This window comes from Cyprinus carpio, chromosome A17 (genome assembly GCF_018340385.1).
Source record: "Cyprinus carpio isolate SPL01 chromosome A17, ASM1834038v1, whole genome shotgun sequence".
Lineage (NCBI taxonomy): Eukaryota > Metazoa > Chordata > Actinopteri > Cypriniformes > Cyprinidae > Cyprinus > Cyprinus carpio.
The window spans coordinates 23,374,397-23,397,729 of record NC_056588.1 but is presented as its reverse complement, the minus strand read 5'-3'; the positions used below and the strand labels follow the sequence as shown (position 1 = coordinate 23,397,729).

Below are 23,333 nucleotides of genomic sequence, written 5' to 3'. Positions count from 1 at the left end.
GACACAAATTTCACAATTCATTCGAAATATAGTGCATAACATAGATATAAGTGGAAACATAGACAGCGAATACTGGGTAGGATAGAATCTTGTTTGTCATCAGAACAGACACATGCTGAAAGAAACCAATCAATTCACAGACAGGTTCGTGCTGATGTTACGATCACAGGCTTGTTGGAAGGGTTTTGCCACCAACTTTCACAATTCAATTCGATTTAATCCTTACCAAGCTTGCATTTGCCTCATTCAGTACGATATTTGGCATATATTTCATATACAGGAGATGGCCAATTTTCTCAAGGGGAAAAAAAAATCTCTAAACTAATGCTTTACAATATCCTGAGACCAATAATAGTTTTTATGAAAGGTTGAAAATTGCTGATTTCTTATACCAAACACTTAAAATATACTAGTTTTTGGAAGTATTAACGTTATAAGACGAACTTTAGATGTACATTAATGATATTATTATATCAATTTATAATTCCATTTTTGGAAATATAACATCCTTTAAATGTTGGATTGTCACACAACTTGAATTATGTCAAACATAAATTAATTTGGAATAACCATAAATCAAATAAAAAAAATATAATGAATTTGTTATATGAGTGCAATATGTAGCAAAATGTCCATTTCTGGCGTTTTCTTGCTGCCTTATGAGTGTCATGGTCGCGGGGAAATATGTTCTGTGGTAACAATGTGACGTTACGTGGATTATTGTTTACAAGATTACAGTCTAGCCATCGTTCCAAGTTTTGAAAACTGATTGGCCCCCAACAGAGACAGGATAAAAAATTTTCGGTCAGTTGTGTGGCTCCTCCTTTTGGTACGTAGCGTGGGATGTTCCAGGCATCATTGTTATTAGGTAATGCTTGTATCTGCTTTTCACAGTTTGGAAGGAGATGATCCGGGTCTCCAACCCGGAGTCCTGGCGAGCTTTTTTTGCTCGTCCTGTCAAGCAGATTTCAGCTCAAAACCCCAATCAAAACACCACCTGAAACCAGCTTAATCAAGGTGTTTCAGGTCTATGGTATATAATTACAGACCACGGTTGTTGGAGCAGGGTTGGAACTGAAGTCTGAGGACGGTAGCTCTCCAGTGAGGCAGGGTTGGGATCTTCCTGAGCTGATCAGTCACGCTGGCCGCTTCGAACGGTGTGTGTTACAGCGATCTGTCACCATTAAACAGCGCCAAAACGGCCATCGAAGTATTCTAATCAACTGGAACGAAAGTTGAAATCTGACACTCTGGTTCAGATCAAAAGTAACACATAACTACCGGTAATTGTATTGCAATTTATTGGATGGGAGGCGCGCTACATGTTTCGTTCAGTATCTGACAGGCTAGACTAATCACTTCTTGGATTTATGATTCAACATAGTTGTCAGAAAACTGAGAAGCGATTTGAAAACTGAGCACTCAATATGTTTTTTACCCAGCCCTAGTGGTGGTTCAAAATAGGGCTGCATTGCCCAAAAGCCTCACGAAGCATATAGTAGATTCTTAAGAACACAATGGGTCACCACGTTCTCCACGATCAGCTTTGGCCTCACAATGCATTTGGGAAACAACGCCCCAAAATCAGTTGCTTAGCAGATGACAGTAAAACAAGTCTGGAGTATTCACAATTAAACACAATTGCAAACTGGAACTTGTTCATCACAGCTGGAAAAAAAATGGAGCACCGGTTATACACCAAAAGTTAAGAGCACACCATGTTCACCCCTTGCTACTAAATAATAAAATGTTTTGCGCAGAAAAACTAATTAGCATGAATCTGACGGATAGTGCACACTCGCAGACAGACTGGAGTACTTAATGCTGCACAATTCAGGTTTTAAGCAGCCCATTTAAATTTACCCTTTTAAAAATAAACATAGACTCCCTAGTTACTTTTTAATTGTACCCAATCTTCACTATTGCCTATTTTTACTGTGCTTTTTGTTCGCATAGGGGACTGCCAGCCCTGTGGGTGAGCTCATGTCCAACAGTTTTACAAAACATCTCACTGACCGCCCAATCTTTTGACACAGCCTAGTGTTCCTGGAATAGGTCTGTTAATGTAGTCTATTTGGGTGCAAGTACCATGTCTTTCAAAACTGGTCATTACAATGTTCCAAGAATTGTTATGGTTGTACCATTGCTGTAAATACATCTGTCAGACCAACAAGTGTCTAAATAGGTTTCACCTTTGAGGGACACCACCAAGCCTGGCATTCAGTCTATACCAACTATTAACCCTGGTTTTACTCCAGTGAGCCACTCGAGGATTCGAACCGATAGTGGAGTTAGCCCACACAGTGTCTGATAGCTAGGTTGGACCACACGGCCGGCCCGACTTAATTACCTGAGAGTTGTGAAATGTGTGTGTGTGTACCTGGGAACCCAAATTACAATATGTATCTTTATTGCCAAGAAACACAGTACCTCACATTACTTGGCTAGGTGAGTATATATAAGTATATAGTAATACTAATACGTAATGAGTAAATGTGGAGATATAATTACAACACTCCTAACACGGAACGAATACTTACACAGCTTTCATTAATCGTAATGGTACAAAATGGACGCGTTTTTGTAAAAAGTGTTACCTTCAGTTCAACAATTCATGCGTTAAAGATGCACATAACATTACAATGTACCAGCACAATTGTATACTGCTTTCTAGTTCTTGCAACCACATAACGATTAACTAATCAAAATTAAAAGAGCAGCACTGAGTCTAGGAGAACTTACCAGTATCGCACATACTCCGGACGCGTCACGTTCAACTCGAACAGCAGTCTTAAACAGTTTATTTTATCACCAAACAGACACAAGTATTCCTGCATGAGCTTTACACTGAGGCGAGATCACAAAGCTGGCCAGGCACCACGTCGCTGCTTGAAGTTCAGTGTTTAAAAAATCGTAAATTAATATCTATCGATTTATATTTATAGCACTATAAATGAATCATACAGACCTTATTAGAGCCACAGAAAGCCCCGTTGTGATGACAAAGCTCCCTCTACACCATTCTGTACATAACAATGAGTCGGACAAAAGAATGTAGGTAATGGAAAACCTATGTGACTGGGCCGCCTGTGGCGCGCCAGGCTTTTCTGTCCACTGCATTTTAAAGCCGGGATCTGGAAGGGTTTTCTCCTTCTCTCTGTTCAGCATGGTAGGCGGTCTGTGTGTCTAAACAACATAGGTACTTGACTTTTTCCGCGCCTTTCCACAACCACTATAGGCGCTTCCTCAATCAGCACTGTATAATGAAAACGACCTTCTTTAGCCGCGGTATCCTTAGTAATCCACCTAGGCACGTGATTGGACCGGATAATCTGCCCCAACCGATACATCGGTCGACCTCTTAGATCGTAGTAACATACTTCCAGTACCCACAGCATGGACTTTTCCACCTGGTCGATGCCACTACCAGGAACCTTATTTTTAATCCTTAATCTTTAGTTTTTTGGATCAACACCATGGTAATTATACTAATGACATGGACCTTACGCACACTTCTGTACCAGCGTGGTCTTAATTTTTTCATGCAAGGTACTCTCACAGGCACAACCTTATGAGACTCTAGCTTAATCCCTTAAATCGTGTGTGTACTTTGGTATGGTCCTTTAGGGCTAGAGACAGGTGCATCTTTTGTATCTTTGATTGTTACTGCCCAGTAAAGAGCTAAATTACAATTTTCGTTATCCATATATCTGAAATTAAACAAGTGCCTATGAAATGTCTCCACCAAAAAAACAAAACAAAAACACCCCTTGCCTTTCAAATATAATTTTAAGTCAGTATAATTACTGATTTTATTCTTTTATCCTTAAAAGCTCTGTTTAAGTTTAGAGCGTACGTCGGATATCTGTGACAATTATGTCTTGGCTGCGCTTTCAGGCCCAGTCGATAGTCTGGATCGAAACACATAAAATAAGGACGGTGGTATCGACACACATACCCTATTGAAAAGTGCTTTGAATGACTCCCGTCATGACTCTTCAAAAGTAGGTGTAACAAGACTCTGCAATGAAATGATGTAAATAACCTTCGTCATTTCCCTCCTTACCACAACACACACTTTCGTCTATTGTCGGCATTGCTACTACTTCTGTGATTTCTATGCTCAGGCACAGCGCTGTTTCGCCCCTACTTGTTTATCAAACAGAGAATTCATGGTACAGAAATTGTCTCATCTCAAACGGATCCGTGCTGCATCCTTATACATATCTGTCGAATGCGATTTTCTAAGCACTTCTCACGTTAATGCTGTTGGGTGCCGAAGACCAGTGCCAGTATTAGTGGCACCGGTACCTATGTTAAAGCCGGTATGTTTCCGAACCGACATCAAAACGCCGATTTCCCGTGCCTAATTTTGGTTGCCGCTCTTAAAGATTTCTTAATACACATATCTTCTTCAATTCACAACTGATTATACGGACAGTGGACGAGGCAGCACTCCTTTTAACTAAATATCAGACGATGCCTTGACAGAGATAACGCGGTAGAAACATTATGTGTGGTTTGTATTAACGAATGACCCAGATCCGTGAAATACCATTGATTAGCCTTATAGTAAGGGAAGACCACACACTTGGGAAATGAGTAGCATCCACATGAGCGTGTGAACCGCTGTGTATTTATTTTAAAACATTTTTTAATGTTCTTTAATGTTATCCATTATTTTGTGTGTTTTTTTTTTTTTTTTTTGAAGTATCGGTTTCAGGCACCGGTACTGTTTTAAACAGATATCGATAATGGCACCGGTAACGTAAAAAACCCGCTATTGATACCCAACCCTACTTTCTCACTGGCTTCACGCAGCGTTGTGCCGTAACGGTTCGTGTCGCGAGATCAACACTGGTTCCCTCGGAGTAAACCTGTTCTGAGTTGGGAACAGTGTGCTTGCGACTGCGCTGCATTCAAGGTTATTGGCCCCCGAAGCTGATAAACGGTCAGCGCTGTGGCCCGTCTCAATGGAGTAGTGCAGTTTTGTTGCGCTTTTGTTTTGTCTGTTGATGTTTTGCAACAGGAAATGCAAGCCTGTTGGACAAAAAATGACTTATAAAGTCTTGTTTCTCAAAATGAAGCAAGTTTATGCTTAAAACACGAAAAATATCTGTCAGTGAGGTAGACTTGTGCCAGTATTCAGTTAATGCGATAGGTAGACTTGTGCCGGTATTCGGTAATGCGATATATCTCTTGTACATGGATATGCACGAATTATTCAATGGTGGGCCACTTCTAAATACCGAGAATAATTTATATATTTACAAATTATTGATAATTTTGGAATGCAATTTTAAAAAAAAAAGGGGGGGGGACATACTTTCCCATCAACTGGTCAAAATGCACAAACACCGCTTGTATGTTATGCCTTTGTCTTTTAAAGACTTCCGGGTCGAGCTGCATGATGAAACCAAGCACGCGACGAGCTGAGCACATGGGGGAACACGTGAGAGACGTGCTGGAATGAAAGCACCATTCACTCTCACAGCAGATGGCGCTAACTGCAAGCAAAATGCAAGCCTTACCGCCCTGGAAACCCCCCTAAATACAAGCAGCTGCTACACTTTCTAAACATTTAAATAATATAAAATAATATTATGGATTTCCATTAATATCTTCATTTTACTCTGGACTACAACACAGCCTCGGTATTGTTTGAAAGTGTGTTTGATTCTTTTATTGTTCATTAACACTTTACATTAAAGGGGGGGGGGGGGGTTCATGTATTAACAAACTGCCAATGAAAAATTCTTCTGAAACATTCATAATCTTAGGTATATCACAATAATTTAATACACATCGTTAAGAAATCGAAAGTTGCAGCGTGGTGTTTTAATGAGCTAACATGAACCTAAGCACTGTCGATATTTTTTAACATAGATTAGGTAACTTCTGTAGCAAATGTAGCTATTGCTCATTGTGAATGTTAATGCATTACCTAAGGTAACTATGATGTCGTAATTGTTAAAGTGAATAACCTATTGGTCTAAAAGTTCTTTTTGCACTTAATGTGTAAAAACGTTTAACTTTATTCTTTTGTGTATTGCTTTTATATTGTCTTTAAAATGTTTGTTAATTTTTTGTTATACAGAAAAAAGGTCTTTAACTTGTTAATACTGTATTATGGATACAATTTCATATACGGCATAATACGGACGATACCGTGACAAAAAGCTTATCCACTCGTATAAATCGCAAACAGGAAAATTTGATACAGGGGGCATATCTCCTAGTGATAGGTGATATGAATTGCCCACACACGTTGAAGTATTGGTGCAGTATCATGAGCGACTAATCCATTTATCCCATCAATATGATTGCAATCAGCACAGCACTAATACGATGAGAGCACTGTAACTAATACAATTCCTGTTACCTAACATGTATAACAGGGTTTTGCGCAGTGAGAAATTCCAGTTGTACTCATGCCTGTTTTCTCATGGGCCATTCTCGACTTGGCCATCAGTGGATCTCAATTAGGCCCATTAGACACATCAGTATGCAAAGGAGCACGAGGGTCATAAATAAGACGAACAGGAGCTGTAACTGACACTTCTCTCTCTCTCTCGTCTCTCTTCCTATCACTCTCCTTTCCCCTTTGCATGTCAATCTCAAATGACCTTACCCCTCTGTTGTTGTGATGTTGATATTTTGGCTTTGTGGTATTGGAGCACTGTGCTGTATTGTGATGGCTCAAGAGTTATACGAGCTTTGAGTGCCTTGTTGCTTTTATGAAAATTTGTTACTACAATTATTAAATTATTATGACAGCCGACATGCATTGTTAATAACCATTTACACAGTTTTTGGCAGTTGTGTGATGTCGCCGCAGCCTCACGAACTATTAATTAGGTTATGGACAGTTAGGTTCAGAATAGTGAGTCGTTTAAAGCTGTTTGGATGCATTGGCTGACTCCTATCTAGATCTGCTTGATCTGGACATTAATGTTTGGATTGGTGGTATCCTAAGTCATGATTATAATTTGGATAAATTCATGGATCAGCAATCAAAAGCCACCACGTAGAACTTAATGGATACGCAGGGTCAGAAATGACTTTTTTCCCATTAAGCACGATAGTTTGCCTCCCTGGAATTGATCTTACCTTAGCTGCCCGTAAGAGCAGTTTTGTTGTTGTTGTTTATTACATTACTTGAGGAATCTGCCCTCTGCCCCCCTCTGCTTAAGAAAGAGTGGTGTCAATGGGAAAGAAGGCTGTACCTTCCAAACGATGACAATGTCACAAGCGACACAGTCAAGGTGAGCACACGGAGGTGTGAAGGAAAAAAGCTCGAATGTCTTTAGCATTTGGGGGTGGGGATTGCTTTTTCTAACCCTCTGTAACTAATAATTAATTAATGTATATATATATATATATATACTATACTATATATATATAATATATAATATATATATCTATATATTATAGATATCTAATATATTATTATATCTATATAGAATCACTATAACATATAAATATATGTAACTTTTACTATTAATATTCTTTAGGAATCTGTCAAGACCTATTTAAAACTAAAAAATGGTTTATTGGTCATATATTTGGGCAAATAACAAGGCTGAAACAAATAAATAGTATTTATTCACATAATAGACAAAAAATGGCCTCCTGTGCCTTTCATAACAGCTTGAATTTCTTGTTGGCATTTATTTAGTTTGTTATTTAATTTTTTTTTTTTTTTTTTTTACTGTACCTGATTGGCATCTGGGAAGAAGGAAAAAAAAAACTATAAAAGCGCTTGACTAGTTACTTTTTATTATCCTTTCTTTTTATAGACAACAGTAATAATAGTAAAATTACTTATCCTACATTCACGCAATACTATTAGTTTAGAGTAGCAGTGACACAACATAAGTTGCTGAAACATAAACATAACAACACAAACATAACCTTACATATATTTGTTTTGATAAATTTGTTAAGCACTGTTATATTGACTAGGCTATGGTTTTAATATCTAAAACAAAACGAAAAAATACTATAAAATCCGCAAACTCAGTGGGACCAAACACAAGTGAGAGTAATGTTATGCAGGAATACACGTTCACGTTGATCACAGTCCATGTCTTCGGGGTCCATTTTCTTTATCCTGTAAAAGGCGGTTCTGAAGCATCCTGATTTTCTATATTCAGACAATTACATGCTGTTGATCCCGGTAAAAGTTCCTACTCCCAATAAAATATGTCCCTGCATCTTGAGCTTAAACCACATTAATTTAACATTCAACAACAGATACAGATTTTTGCACTGAGTATTAATTGTCCTCCATCTGTCCGTGGTTTCCGTCTGTCCATTTAAAACAGAACACAGATTGTCTGGGCAGGCCCTTTCTGCAAAATATGGAAATGCTTGCGTGAATTTTGTGACCTTGTACAAGTTGTTCATAATGAACGTAAACTGAAAGTTTTTGCGCTGAGGATGTACACGCATCTGTCAAAAAAGCGCCTGAACAAGCCATTACGCTAATGGCGTTAGCCTGTAAATGCTTAAAAAATAAAGAATTCTCATGTTTTGGGCAGCTTAGCATCCACATAACTCTCCCCGCAGCACTCTCATTCTGTTTTCCTCTCCTCCAACTTAATTTTTAGATGCATTTTGTCCATAGCAAATGCGTAATTCAGTGCTATATTTTGACGCGACCGGTTTGAATTTGGACAATGCCTGTGAGCAGACCCCAACCGTATCAGATAATGAGAATCGTTGTCAATGATTTTCATCATCGATAATAATTGATTTCATCGATTAGTTGTTGCAGCCCTTCTAGAATAACCACTTTTTTTCAAAGTTTTTATGGTTTGGATCAGTACCTTCTCCTTTACTATTCTTGTCTTTTTCGTTAGACAAGAACTATTAATAACTTTTATTTCACAAGGATGGTCTACAATTAATAAGTGATTAGCAAAGGATTTTATATTTATTGAAATAAATGCTGTTCTTTTAAACTTTTGTTAATCCTACCAGTAAGAGTCCCACCGCTCTTAACACACAACCAAAGTTAGTTTGCATGCGCTTTTAGCAAAAAACACGCCTCTCCCTATGTATGTTTCTCACACGTACGCTGGCATCACTAACTTCTTGCCATGCGTCTGCCTCCCAATATCGTTCTGACAACCTATACTCTAATTCATCTCACATATTCTGACCAACATGGGTACTCGGCGTAAGGTCTCAAGTGGTGAACACTTTATACTTGAGTAATGGCTGAGAAAAAGGAAAATTCACTTTGGCAATTCACAGAAATAAATTATATTGTAAAATAAAACATAGACAACCCCTGTAAAAAATAATTCAAAAAAATATTGTCAAATAACATCGTTGCAGAATTACAGGGTTTAATAATAATTCAATCAAATGTAGTTTTTGATCAAATAAAACTGGCAAGCCTTGATGAGTCTATAAGATAATAATACGGTATAATACACCACACTATATATGCATGAATTGACAGTATGGGTGTTCATATTCATATTTAATATGCGGAACGGTGGGACACTGGCTACTCTCGACACAAAATTTGGCGCGAATTCTTGACCAGCCATAACTGTGCTCGTCATGGAGGTGGGGCTTGGGCAAATGTGTCATAAACCCTTGTAGTAAATGTCCTGGAGCGCAGGTTAGTAACTGTGCTTTTCGATGTTGGGGAATTGTGAGAGGTGAGAATCTGCCATGTCCTTTCCTCCTAAGTGACCTCCGGTCTCTCTATCTGGAGAGTGCCCGGCTGTGTGTTGGAATGTGGGGGTGCAAGGATGTATCATAACGTTTGTGAATTGAAGAGGACTCTGTATTGAGGTGCTTCCTCTTCTGGAAGTGTCTGTGTATTGCACAAATGTTTTCTTAACAATCTAAACTGCAGATGAGCAATTTATGTTGCATTTTGTAAACAAGATGTTGCTTGATTCATGTGGTTTGATTTTGCTCATAGGTTTGTTTATTCAAAGGTTTTATTGGCACTTATACAAAATATTAAATCATTAAAGTCATTCATATCATTCAGTTGCCTGTACACATACAAAATGGCAGCTTTGGTTGATTTTGGTCCCCTGTTGTGTGTTTTGGTTTGAAAACACTATCATAGATATTGAACTTCTAAATCATAAAGTTGTATCACCATTTGCAAAAATGATCAGTGTTGATTTTAGGTTACATTATATGAAACAGGACACTTTCTAAGAATAGAAAATTATTCTGAAATAACTAATATTGGTGCCCAGGTATTACTAGTCCTGAGCATGTCTGTGAATTGTTAAATCTTGTTTTTATGGATTTTTTTTTATCTTAAAAATAAAAATAGTGTATTAATTGTATATTGTCTTAACAATTAATTTTCACATAAACCATCATGTCATCAAGTGGATCAAATATTACTTCGTAAACACTTAGGATTCAGCAAGTTGTTCTGAATGGACTTTGATTTTCTAAAATGTAGTACATTTATTTCAGTAATGATAAATCGTCCTGTCCTGGACACATTCTGTTCCTTTCCTTTCTTTTCATATGATATTTTTAATAAAAGTTTTCACATACTTGAATAAATACACATACTTAGCATGATGCCATAAAATTAGTGGAAAAAAAATACAAACCAACCTTAAAAAGTGGTAAGTTCTCCTGATTCATGACACAGTTTTCCTCATTATTATGGAATTTAAAAATGAGAACTGAGTTTAGTTTATTGCACGTGTACATAATGCAAAATATTATCTCCTTTTGTATTTGTAATACACAATTAAAACTTTAAAGTGCACTCAAACTTACATACGTCACATGTTATAACATGATTTGTCATCAGATTTTTATATTTGGTAGGAAACCATCCTGTAGCAAAACTTCCTCCCATAAATCTCTCACCATAATAGATGCTTGTCGGTCACACAAACAGGTCAGAGGTTGTCTGTCCTTGAATTGAAAGCGCTCTTGGCTCTGTCTGTGTGACTTTGACCTCGATGTTGATTTTAGACCCGGAAGACAAACTCCTACATGAAACCATTTTCCTCTGTAAAATAATATCATTTATATAAGAAAAAGCAAGAAGAAGTGGTAGATTAAGAAATATCTGATGGTTTTTATGTTGTCCGTTCCATTATCTCTAACATATGTATTTCTTGTAGAGACGTGAGGAGTTCCTTAAATTCCATCAGTGCGCATTTGCACTGTTTCATACGGTTTTTGTGCCTTGAGGGCTTAAATTCTGAGTGGGTAACAATTATGAGATTGAAAACATCATGTACTGTAGCACAAACTATGTGTTCACAGACTGGACGTGACTCTCTGATCTTCCTGGTTGATTACAGACGGCTTGCCTCGGTGCGTGTAATCATATGACTCCTTTTCCACGCATTAACATGTATTATGAATGTACTGTTGACTTGCTTGAACTCATAACCCGTCCTTTGATTTCTACTGTGCACTGATATAAAACTCAACATTATCTAATTCAGCAAATCTGTGGATTGTGTTACCATGACTAGGTCGTAAACAGATTGGTCACTGAAATAGAAAAATCCTACTGATCCAAAACATGTAAAACATACTTTCTATTTCTTAGAACAAAACAAAGATATTGTGAAAGTTTTATTTTTTTATTTATTTTTTGGTCCATGCAAGGAAGTTGATTTTATATTATGTGTGAATGTGTCTGATCGCTTTAGTATGCTAGTGAACTGTATAAACATAAAGAAATCCCTTTCATTTACAAAAAAAAACAATATAAAATAAAACTACTAATAATGGTAAAAACTTGCACAGCGCCACCCCCACGGTCGCCACATGTTTCCCCATATCAGTTTTTTTTCCCTGCTCACCCCTCCTGTGTAATAACCATAAATGCGTATTGTTGTCAATTTGGATGTTGCGAAACCGTAAAGGTTTTTTCTTGCCATTCCATTGCACTACGTTGTTCTATTGTTTTTTTCTAATGTAAAATGTGCTTTATGGACATGTGTTTGACTGTTGAGTTTGTCATCTTGCTCCTGCTCGTGTGTTTATTTGTTTATGGCATTAAAGCTGCTTCGCCAAGTGCATCACTTGCAGTGTTGCCATGTACACTTAATATCCATCTGAGCTTATGACAAGTTACATATTAAGAGGTGAAGGTGACAACTTTATGTCTCAGTTTGGAGTGTGTTTCCTTTGTGCCAGGTTCATTTGAACAGAGAAAAGACAGCTGTTAATTGCTGTCAAAATGCTTGTAGGATACAGGGTTGGCTGGAGCATTTACGTCATGGTCACCACGGAGCTATGCTCATGGTTACGTGCATCTAAGAGTGGCTCACAGTAAATGCTTCTCCATCACAAAACAGTCATGCATCTACAATGCACGGAACCATCTCAAACTCCCATCTTCGTCATATGCTGTGATTCTGAAGTGCGTGTAATGCTTTCATCGGGGTGGAAACAATGGCACCATTATTATCAGACATTATAAGGTAGATCATTTATAAACCAACACCAGACGCAGCAGAATACATTATCTTCTTCTAATATGTTAACTGTTTCAATCGCGACTGTTCAAAATTACAAGTTTTTCCCATAAAAAAGTGGGCCAAATTTAAGTGGACATTTGAAGTAAATGTTTAGTCAATATTTTAACAATTACAGTATTAGATTGCGTATGTAAAGTGTAAAAAAACAACAATCGGCGTGCCCCTTTTGTTGCCCTCTGGCAGGCATGTGGTAATGAGACATAATGTGCACGAGTTGTATTGTTTTATGACATTGTGGTTTTGATATTTTATTTTACAACCAATTATTCTGCCCGTTCATTGCTATTCATACTTTTTAAAGTCTATTGTACACGTTAGGTCCTATTTTTTTTTTACCAACAAAAGAAATAATCCGCTTACTTAAGTCACTTTGACTCGATGGAATCTGGGTATTATGTTTCTACTTACTATTAATCGATTGTGAGCGACAATAGAATACCTTTACACTGTGGGGTGCCTTAGAAAGACTTGTGGTTTACGTGAACGAGATTTATTCAAACATGCCATTAAGTAATTAAAAGACATACAGGCCATGAGAGTGGGCATTTCCTAATCACTGAAGCGTTTGCTTTCAGCATGAGCTCTGCACTCACAAAAAACAAATTCATCCAATCATAAGCTTCTCTCTCCACGAAATAATGAGGTCACCTAACAGACATGGCCGTGATTGGCAGCATAACGGCAAAAACACTGTGTGTAAATCAAAGCCACTTGATATTCTCAGAGCCAACAAACACAAATATGCAAGTGGAAGTGTGTTGAACAGCAGCCGAGTCTTCGTGGAATATAGCCTTGAACGCCTGATTTTTTTATTTTTGTAGACCAACCTGGAAGTTCTAATCACCCTGATCTGTCCCTGTCACAATAAACAATTGGAGGTGTTCATAACTTGCAGAAAAGGAAGAGCTTCTGTGACCAACAGACGTTTGTGAGGGGTCTTACATTTTGGTTTTCGGCTTATCATGAGGTATCCGTTCGACAATATGAACACAACTTTTTTATGGTATTTTTATAGAAGCCAAAATACAATGTGGCAGAAGCAAAAAACTAATTGTAGGCTAGAAACCGAACCAGGCACATGACTTAGGTCAGTCCACCTAAGCTAAAAAAAATTCTTTCAGTCTTTATTAAAAAAAAAAAATTGTCTAAATTATCAGGTCGAATTGGGTGTTCAAAAGCGCGATTATACAAACATTGAACTGACTGTGAGCGCTCGGCGACGTAGTGACTAGTGTGAGTTTTCGCTGGTTGGCAGGGACGCGGATCGAACCTTTGAATGTGCACGTACCGAGCAGGACGCGCGGTAGTGCCTAGCATAGTTAAACGTTGATTGTCTGTCCCTTGTTCAAAACAGAGATAAAAGCGTTTAAAAAAAAAGTAACGAGGGGGTTTTTACACACCTGATGAATGTGTTATGTCATCATAGAAAATAAAAAATGAAAAGGATTTTGAGGCTCAATCACACACTTTAGTTCAGAGTGCGTTTAGAACACCAAAAAAAAAAAAAAAAAGAACATTTAGAGACGATGGAAAACTAGTGCGTCCTAAAGTGCAAAATTGGTTTTGGGTTTTGGCTTACAAACTGTGGTTTATTATTTTATTTCAAAAGTCTATTGTCCATGGTGCTCCTGTTACTGCAGATGCCCGAATGGTGAAGTTCCAGTGGACCAGGATTTCCTCTCAAATGCGCTGCTTCGGAAGATGCGATGACACGTGAAACTGTAAATCCCAGAGGGGCTCAGGCCCATCAACTTCACGGCTGTTGTATTCTCAGTCATTGCTTCACCAATGTGGTAAGCACCGCTGAGTGTGGGATAAACAGCGTGATGCAGGAAAAAGCCTGTGGTAATGCTCCGTCATCCTTATGCGTTAGAGAGCTGCCGGAGATTAGCACATGACTCTGGCAACGCGGCAGTCGGCTCGCAAACTCCACACCACCCGTCTCAAATCCACCATCCCAGACACCCGCTGCCAGCACGGCAGGGAGCGCGCTTTCCGGTTTGTACCGCTGCAAGAAGCATTACCGAATCCTCAGGCTTCTTCTGCGACTCCCCCGGAAGTGTGCAGGCGGTTAAACAGATTCATCCCGCCACTGGTATCAACTCCAGTTATTTGTCAGGTTTTCCATCCTCACGACAATGACCAGGCTGTAAGTCAGGGAGCTGGTCCTTCCACACGCAGAAGTGAGATCAATACGAGGTGCTTGAAAGCTCTCACACTTCTCCCATGTGTCAGGCAGCGTTCCACATCAACACAGGTACGTAAAATGATAATGACATGTATAAAGCACCTTGAGTGACGAGTCTGTCGCGTCACATCATGAGATTAATGGGGTCTTCTTCTTGTAGAGTGTCACGGATGCTTTCTTCTCTGAGTTGCGGACGTGGTGTTTGATGGTGACAGACTCGACCCTCCCATGTTGCTGTTCTTTGGTTGAGTGTCTTATTAATAGCATTACTCAATAAAAATGCACGGTCACCTGATGACATTATCGTTGTCCATCTTTAGTGTGAATCTTAACTCGCACCATCAATCCCGTCTCTGTATGTATCGTATTACTGTCTGTGAAAGACTGACACTAATAATAAATGGTGTCTAAAATCAGCAGTAGGTGGCAGCGAGTTTTAATCATCGGTCCCTCATTCATTCAGTTCATTAATTCTAATTTGTTCAAAAACTCATTCATTTATCTCAGGAACAAAACTGCTGTGTATTGTTTTCCAAGAAGCACAACGGTTCTGTTGTGCCTTTTTTTGAAAACCATTTGTTTAAGTTTTGGAACTTAGTCAAAAACGTTCTAAAATATAACTCATAATATTAAACTGTTGTAAAAAAAAAAATCAGTATCCCTTTGCAAATTCATAATCAGGGAAAACGGCACACTTGCTTAAGTTGATGTTACTTACTATATCATATGATACAGATCACTTCCTCCTAGGGAGCAGCAGAACATGGATGAATAAATAAAAGGTTTACTTTCTTGTGTGAGAAAAGTTGTGTTTTGGCCTGGGTGACAACAAACCGTAGACTTACTGTACAGTGAAGGAGGAACATGAGAAAGAAGAGAGCATATCATACAACTTGGGAATTAGCATTTTTTTTGTTTTTTTGTATTTTTCCCACCAGTTTACTATTTATTGGGTGAAAATAATGACATTGAGCTCTTGATCGTTGATTGCTGTTAGTAATCACTGGGTGTCCGTATTTTCTTTTGCAGAAAATTCTGCAACTTCTACCTGAGAAAATCAACAGTCGATGGCAAGTTCCACCAGTATAGGTAAGTGCTGCTCAGACCACTTGTACGGCTGATGTGGTCCATGCCACACATTTTACCTGCTGAAATTGAAATCTTCTTTATGCATTATTTTTACGTAGAGAATTAGTCTGTGAGAGTTTCTTGGCTGTTAAAGCAGGTTCAGGAGAGCGTCAGTGTAACCTGGTTTAATACTTTCTCTCTTTCTCAAAATAATAAGCTACAGAGAGGTGGGAGAGCAGGGAGGTTAATAAATGAGAGGATTCATTTGAAATGCAAATTACTAAATGAAATTATGCGTCTCGTGGTTTTCAGTCTTCCTTACAGGAAGGACCCTCCTACAGGAGGCAATAACCCAATTAAAGCCCTGCGCCGGAGAGAGACAGACAGACATAAGACAGATCCTACAAGGGAAGGTCAAGCAAAAATGTGTATGCAACAGTATCTAAGACATTATTGTTACTGATGGTTCGTTATATGTCTTTGCTGGGCAATGATTTCTTACACTCGCAGTCCACCTCTCTGTCAGCCAAAGTATCAAAACATAGCTTGGCTTTTTAAATAGATTCAGTCCAGGTCCAGACCGTGCTGAAAGTAATTTCCTCAGTTGATTGAAGGCAAGTCCTGATCCTCAGTGTCTGTAGATACTGTGTGACTGAGTGTTGTTATATTTATTGCCAAGCATGCCACAACTGGTATAGAATCATTATACAATTCAACAAATGTACCTTCTTTTTTTTTTAATTTAATTTTTTAATTTTTATTTTTTTTTTTTTTTTTTTCTTTGCAGCTTTATACGTGACAAACAGGGTGAATAGGGCATAACAGTTGTTGACCACTTTATTAGCAACATTGATTCCGAGACTATTATTGCCAACAATCATTTGTTGCAAAATATGCATTTTTATATAGAAATTAGCAGGTGACTGTATTATGTATTTTTGTAATTATAAAAAAAAAAAACTGTTTAAATAATGCACTGATGGCTTTAACAGAAGGAAATATTAACAACTCACAGTAGGTCTTTCTTTAAAGTTTTATAAGTTATCATTAAAAATAAATTTAGCAAAGGCCATCGCACTCTATACAGGTACATGGGACACCATAGCAAAATATTTAATAGACACTGTTGTGGCTTTTTTTTTATAAGTAAAGTCTAGATTAAATCTAGAGATGTGTATGAATAGGGGTGTGACGAGACAATTATCCCACGAGGACAAGACACGAGACTGGTTTCACGAGAATGAGACGAGATTTTTAAACTTTTTAAAGAAATCCTCAATGATGAAATATATAGCGAAAAGCAATTGTCTTTTATTCACTGAAAAAACACAAAATGCAAATTGTACTTTATGTACTTTAAACATCTATTTTTATATATTTTAAGCAGGTATAAACAACATGTAAACACTGAAAAAGGTTTTGCCACAAACTCAACTGACGTGCAAGTAATTGCACAAAATTATATAGTATACATAAAAATAAATAATAAACAACACAAATAATATCCCTTTAAAGTAGCAGTCAGTCAAGTTTATTATTTAGTAAACTGATTTCCACTTTAATTTAAAAAAATTAGTTTTTTTTTTTTTTCCATTTAATTTTTCTCAACTCCTTTTTAATAGTATATACATTTTCACATCAATTTATTCAAAGTTTAACAAAAAAATACATGTTTAGGGCCCTATGAATGGGCCCACAGAAATTCTGTGTTGTGTATTAACATGGATAACACTGGTTATCAAATTAAGGCATAAAACATTAATTTAATCATTATCATTTAATTATTGAAAATTAAGCAAACTTTATTTTTTGGCAAACAAAGAAGATTTCCTATTAAAATTAAAAACATGGAATAAATGTTGTGTGATTATTCCTTTAAAATAAAATTTGTTTCATTTTAATAGTAGTAGTAGTAATAGTAGTAGGCTGTGTACATTCTATTATCGTTATTTCAAACCGGACTTTTATTTTGACGGGTTGCCATGAATACCTTTACAGTTCTGTGTATGTGATATGATGCTAGTTTTACTCAAATCAACCGGCAAAATGCTCATAAAGTGACTCAGAGCAGTTCTGGAGATGTTGTTCATGTGTTTATGTCCTCATTTAGTGAGACAGCAGACGCTGAAATCACCGCGAGCGTGACGCACACTTCAATGTGTGTGTAAACCGCAATTCATTAACAGAGACATGCAGGATTCATATTTAAATCAACTTTTGCGGCTTTATATTTACAGATACTAGTCCATACCGTGATTTGATTTAAGTGTAATTCTGTAACATTCCGTGTTAAACTGTGAATTCTGTTTTAATGACTGGATAAAGACTTAACTGCATAATTTTTCCCGCTTATCATGCGGCCACTTGCGTGATGTGAACATAATATCTTACATATCTTACATTACATACCACTGGTGGAAGGGCCAGTGTAATGCAAAGATATCTGAAAGGTCTGCACGAGGATATCGTCACCTTCTCGCGAGACCGACCAGGTCAGAGATCTCGTCACACCCCTAGTAATAAATAAAACATTTTAGGGTTGAAGGTGTCAGCCTTCAGATCACTTCATCATAGTCAGTTGTAACATTTTTAATTACATTTAGGTTCGTGCATCACAAAGCATTGTAATGATCAAGTTTGTTACTGACTGTGTATTTCTTTTATAGGTTCTATACTCAAAAAACTTTTGCACACTGGAAACTCTTTCAAGGTGAGATGATGAATGAACCATAAGACTTTCAAATGATGATATACACATCTGTTGTGGATCAGTGTGAATGCAGGAAGTGGGGTTGTGTTTGTGTGTGTGTGCAGATCCGCTGTGAGGGCATGCGTCTGTTCCTGCTCTGGCTGCAGGCTCTGCAGAGTAACTGTGCTGAAGAACAGCTCCTCATCTTCGCCTGTCTGATCCCAGGATTCCCTGCTGTACCCTCATCCAGAGGACCCTGCACACTGGACACCATCATATACAACCCCTTTTCCAACCCGCCTGATGGTAACAAACATACACACTCATTCTGCATGACATAGACAGTAGTGGCAGGGACATTGTAGCACGGCGCTTTGAACTGACACAATCCATGTGATAAAAATAACCATGATGCAGATTTAATTATTAAAATCAACTTTTTTTTTTTTTTTTTGAAAAGTGAGAATGTAATTTGTAGTATGTTAAAATATTATCCTAGTTTACTATGCATAGATGACTTTAAAGTAGAAGCAATGTATATTTAGAGATTTAGATGTATATTTAGATGTGCAGCTTGCTGTGTGGTTGCGTGCGATTGTACTCATGATCTCTAACTGGTGTCATGTCCTGTAAACATACACTGAAATATCAAGCAGGGGACCCACATGGAGGCCTCATCAAACTTCCGAAGGTGCCTTGAGATGGCTCAAAATCATTAAAAATAAGATAAAACAGACAAAGAAATTAATTTTAAAAAAATCCTGATTTAAGCTGACACCATATTTTTTATTTCCATTATTTCCTCAACAATAGTATTATTTTAGAACCAAAATTTTCATGCTTTTGGAAAGCCTAAATATAAGTGAATTTGAAATGTGTAATTTCTAGACCTGGAAAACTTCTATAATTAGTATCTAATTTCTTATATTATGTAGGAAAATGTAGGAAATCTTCCAGAGAGTAAGAAACTCAGTATTTGAAAGTAATTTGTCGCATATCCAGAAAAACAAAACAAATTTGTTATTACAGCAGAAGTACTAGTTATATTTTTGGGGACCTTGTGAATATTGTCTTTAAAACTTTGGCCATTTGCAGTCAAAAATGTTGAGGACCTTTGATCTATAGAGCAGAATAGAAACCATGCAGAAGACCCTAGCGTTGTGACAAGTTTTGCTTTCTGAATCATGTATTACACACCTCAACTTTCAGATGTGTTTGAGTATATTCAGACTCAGTGTTTGTGGTGTTGTAGCCAAGATTGTGCCAGAGGAGATCACCCCGCTGGTGCCTGCGCTTCCCGGAGAGAAGGTGGCAGAAGACCACACCTGCTCCGTCCTCCAGATTGTGCTCAAGGTCATGGTTCTCCAGGTGAGACACAGCTGCTCTTATCAGTGTTTGGCTGATAATGCTTGTGGCCTGCTTTGTTTCTTTCTGAAGTCTGCACATTGCTCCTAACTGAATAGTTGTGATGTAATCTGAATCTGAATTTTAACTCCCAAAGGCATCCAGCTTGGACTGGAAAAACAAAGAGAGCCAGGACATGGGCTTCAGATTTATCTTTTCCCTCTTCAAGAAGTACTACCTGTCGCACCTCTTCCCCTCTTTCACAAAACAAACCAACCTCTACAAGCCACAGTTAGGTGAGTTTGAGACAAGAAATGTTTCTTTCTAAACCTTTTTTAGCAGCTCACATTTTGATTGGTTGTGTATAAAGAACCAGCCAAAAGACTAAATTATAATGAATAATTATTCAGTGTATATCACATATAGTGTTCACATCCAAGCTCTCTGTTAACACTTTAATAGTTCAGTTTGTTGCAGTTTAAAGAAATATTTCTTTAAAATCATATACCAGACTTTGGAAAATAGGATCTGGTCAAGCTTAACACAATGATAAGAAAATGAACTGGAACTGGAACAGGATGCAAAAAAAAAAAAAAACTAGGGAAGAGGATGTGAGGGGTGGTTTTATCAAACAGTTTGGGGAATGTTTTGATCGTTCTGTTATAAATTGATGTATTTTACAGATACACCTGTAAATAGTCCATTTCTTCAGTAGCCAGTTGTAGTGGAAACATTTCTGTTGTGTGATGCTGTATTCACACTGATGGCTGTTAAAGTGAAGTCCAAGGCTGCTGTCATATCAACCAGCAAAACAAACCGTACGATACATAAAGCACTATTAGTGATGAAGTATCCTGTGGTAGTGTTGGCTAGCAGGTCTTTTCTGTAAATAATCAAATAAAGATTTTAAAATAAAATTGTTGCAATATTCAAATAAAGTTTTTAAAATGTAGGCTGCTAAGTGTCACAAATTAAACCAGCATATTTTCAGCTAATTGTCAGCCTCAACATGTCTGCAGCTTATAAATAATTGTTATATGTATAAGCGGCCTTTTAATTAACAGACTAGAATTATTATGGCTGACATGACAATAAGACTTAGTACAAAGGTAAAAGAAATCCAAATTGGATTGCTGTGGAAACAGCCATTTTAGGATTGTTTATGATTTGGTCTTTGTGATTTAGGAGTCCTCTTGACTACCACTAACTTTTTTCACAGATTTAAGAGCTGATTTTTACATAAAAACACTTTTTGAAATACTCTATGAACAAACATTTTGTAGTCCTAAAAATGAGGAGTTAGGAGCTACATTTAGTCTTAAAATATTTTGTGAAAATGGCTCCTGGTGTTTTTACCCTATATGTTATCTAGTTTTGAAGCACTGCAAAATAATGTATGCCAATATTATCTAAATTTATTTTCTACATTAAATATTATTTGTTTTTACTATACCTCATTCTTAATATGCCTATTATCATTACCGAAATCATGAACATCATTTCCATAACCTATGTATCATTACCGCAACGTGTTCTTTTAATATTTATTTAATAAATTGAAAAATAGTAGTTTGCTTTTAAATGTATGTGCAGAATCTATACATTATGTTCTTTCAGGTTTGCCACAGCATTTTGAAAATATGTCAGTTTTTAATAAAATAATAAAAAAAATATTAGGCTGCAAATTGCAGAAGGTGTTGTGTTAATGAGAGAAATCACTGAAAATCAAATAAAAATGTTATTATAAAATATATTTTATTTCAGAGTTTCAAGTAACTGTGCATGACTGTTAATAACCCATTTTTAAAAATGTGAAAATGTATTAGTTTTCCCTGTGGCACTGACCTTTTCAGAGTGTAGCGGTAATGAGATTTTTAAGGACATGTGTTGGAAAATATGTTCAAAAAGGTGTTAAATTGTCAGTAAAACTTTTTTTAATGTATGATCACCAACACTTCAGACCTGGCTCTTTATGCTTAAAAAGGAAATTTGTTGATACAAACATTTTTTTTAAATGTCATATATGAAATCTTTGAAACTAAGTTTTCATGAGAATCACCCAGCTAACACAGAAGAGCGTACGCTGCCGGCGTACAGCTCAGATTCACATAAATGTTTGTTCAATTTAGTTTTGTTATTTACATTTACATTATATTTGAATTTGGTTATTTAGCAGATGCTTTTATCCAAAGCGATTTACAAATGAGGACAATAGAAGCAATCAAAACCAACAAAAAAGCAATAATATGCAAGTGCTATATTAGTATTATTATAGTGTTATATTTCAATTTCACAAAGAAACGTGCAGCATTTTATCTAAGCAATAATAAAAGTACGCATTTAATTTATAATTTGTCTTAATCTTTTGTAAAAAATAAATTGTGAATCGAATCGTGAGTTGAGTAAATCGTTAAATCCCTAGCGTTAGCCTTTTGCAGCTTGATACAGTAAACACACTATAACAGTATCACAGTTTTAATTTTATATCGATTGACAGAAGCTGTGCCAGAGCAATGGCTCAAAACTCATGTTTGGTTCATTATGAAACAGTCTATGTAATCAATGGAAAACAATGCTGTTTTTTTCTCTCTCTCTCTCAGATCTTCCCATTAACAGACCAAAGCCTCTCTACGTTCCTGTGACGCGTAACAGTGAGAGCACATACTGCACTAGGGATCAATACCTGGCTCCCCGCGTGGCCTTCATCACGTGGCTTGTTAACTTCTTCCTGGAGAAGAAGTATGTGAACTCGGCCACGAGCAGCTCTAAGAACGGAGGAGAGGTCCTTCCTAAGATCATCCAGGTGGGAGGATCAGAGAACCACTGTCTCACTGTCAACTACAGCAGATACATGGACTCATCTTCTGAGACAGCATGCTCATTAACTGGAAATATCATTTTTCCTAACTAACACTCGTTTGGCAAATTCATTATGCTGTTTCAAAAACAAAAGCAGAATTTCCAAGCGCTACTTTTCCATGCCAATAATATTTTGTAATTTTGAGTAATTTCACATTTGTTGTGATACAGTAACATCTAGGTTGCATATATCATTCATTCATTCATTTAGTTAGTTTTAAAAGTGTTTTTTTTTTAAGCACAGATGCAAAAACATGCATTCAAAGCATTTTAAAACATTTTGCCATACACGTACAGTCTACAGTGTGCAGAAAATATTCTTCTTATAATAGTGTACTGTACATCTAAGAATGGCTTTTGGCTAACATACATAAGCACATATCATCCTCTACATCAGTAAGGTGCATAAGAATGCAAAATGGTTGGCAAAATGTATTTTTCTGAAGGATTTTTCTGCATCTCAAATGTGATGAGGTGTCTCTTCTCATGTAACATGTTGCATTACAACTATTGCCTCACAAACTTTTGTTTGTGTATTTATTTATTTTCATTTAAGAATGTGTTTTCTCAAGGAGTGTAGACACTTTTCCACATTATTTTATTTTATTTAATTTTATTTTATCTTAGTCATTCTTAGTAAATATTACTACTTTAAACTGTAGCAATGTCATTAATGTAA

At 36.9% G+C, this 23,333-nt stretch overlaps 1 long non-coding RNA gene and 1 pseudogene across 1 annotated transcript in view; both read left to right on the top strand.

Moving 5' to 3' along the window:
• LOC109096778 overlaps positions 1-15,767 on the top strand; it is a 75,786-nt gene extending 60,019 nt beyond the window's left edge. Inside the window, exon 4 of the long non-coding RNA XR_006162192.1 lies at positions 15,724-15,767. This is a non-coding gene — a long non-coding RNA (uncharacterized LOC109096778). The remainder of the gene's footprint in view (positions 1-15,723) is intronic.
• A 2,426-nt stretch (positions 15,768-18,193) lies between these two features.
• LOC109102706 overlaps positions 18,194-23,333 on the top strand; it is a 35,930-nt pseudogene continuing 30,790 nt past the window's right edge.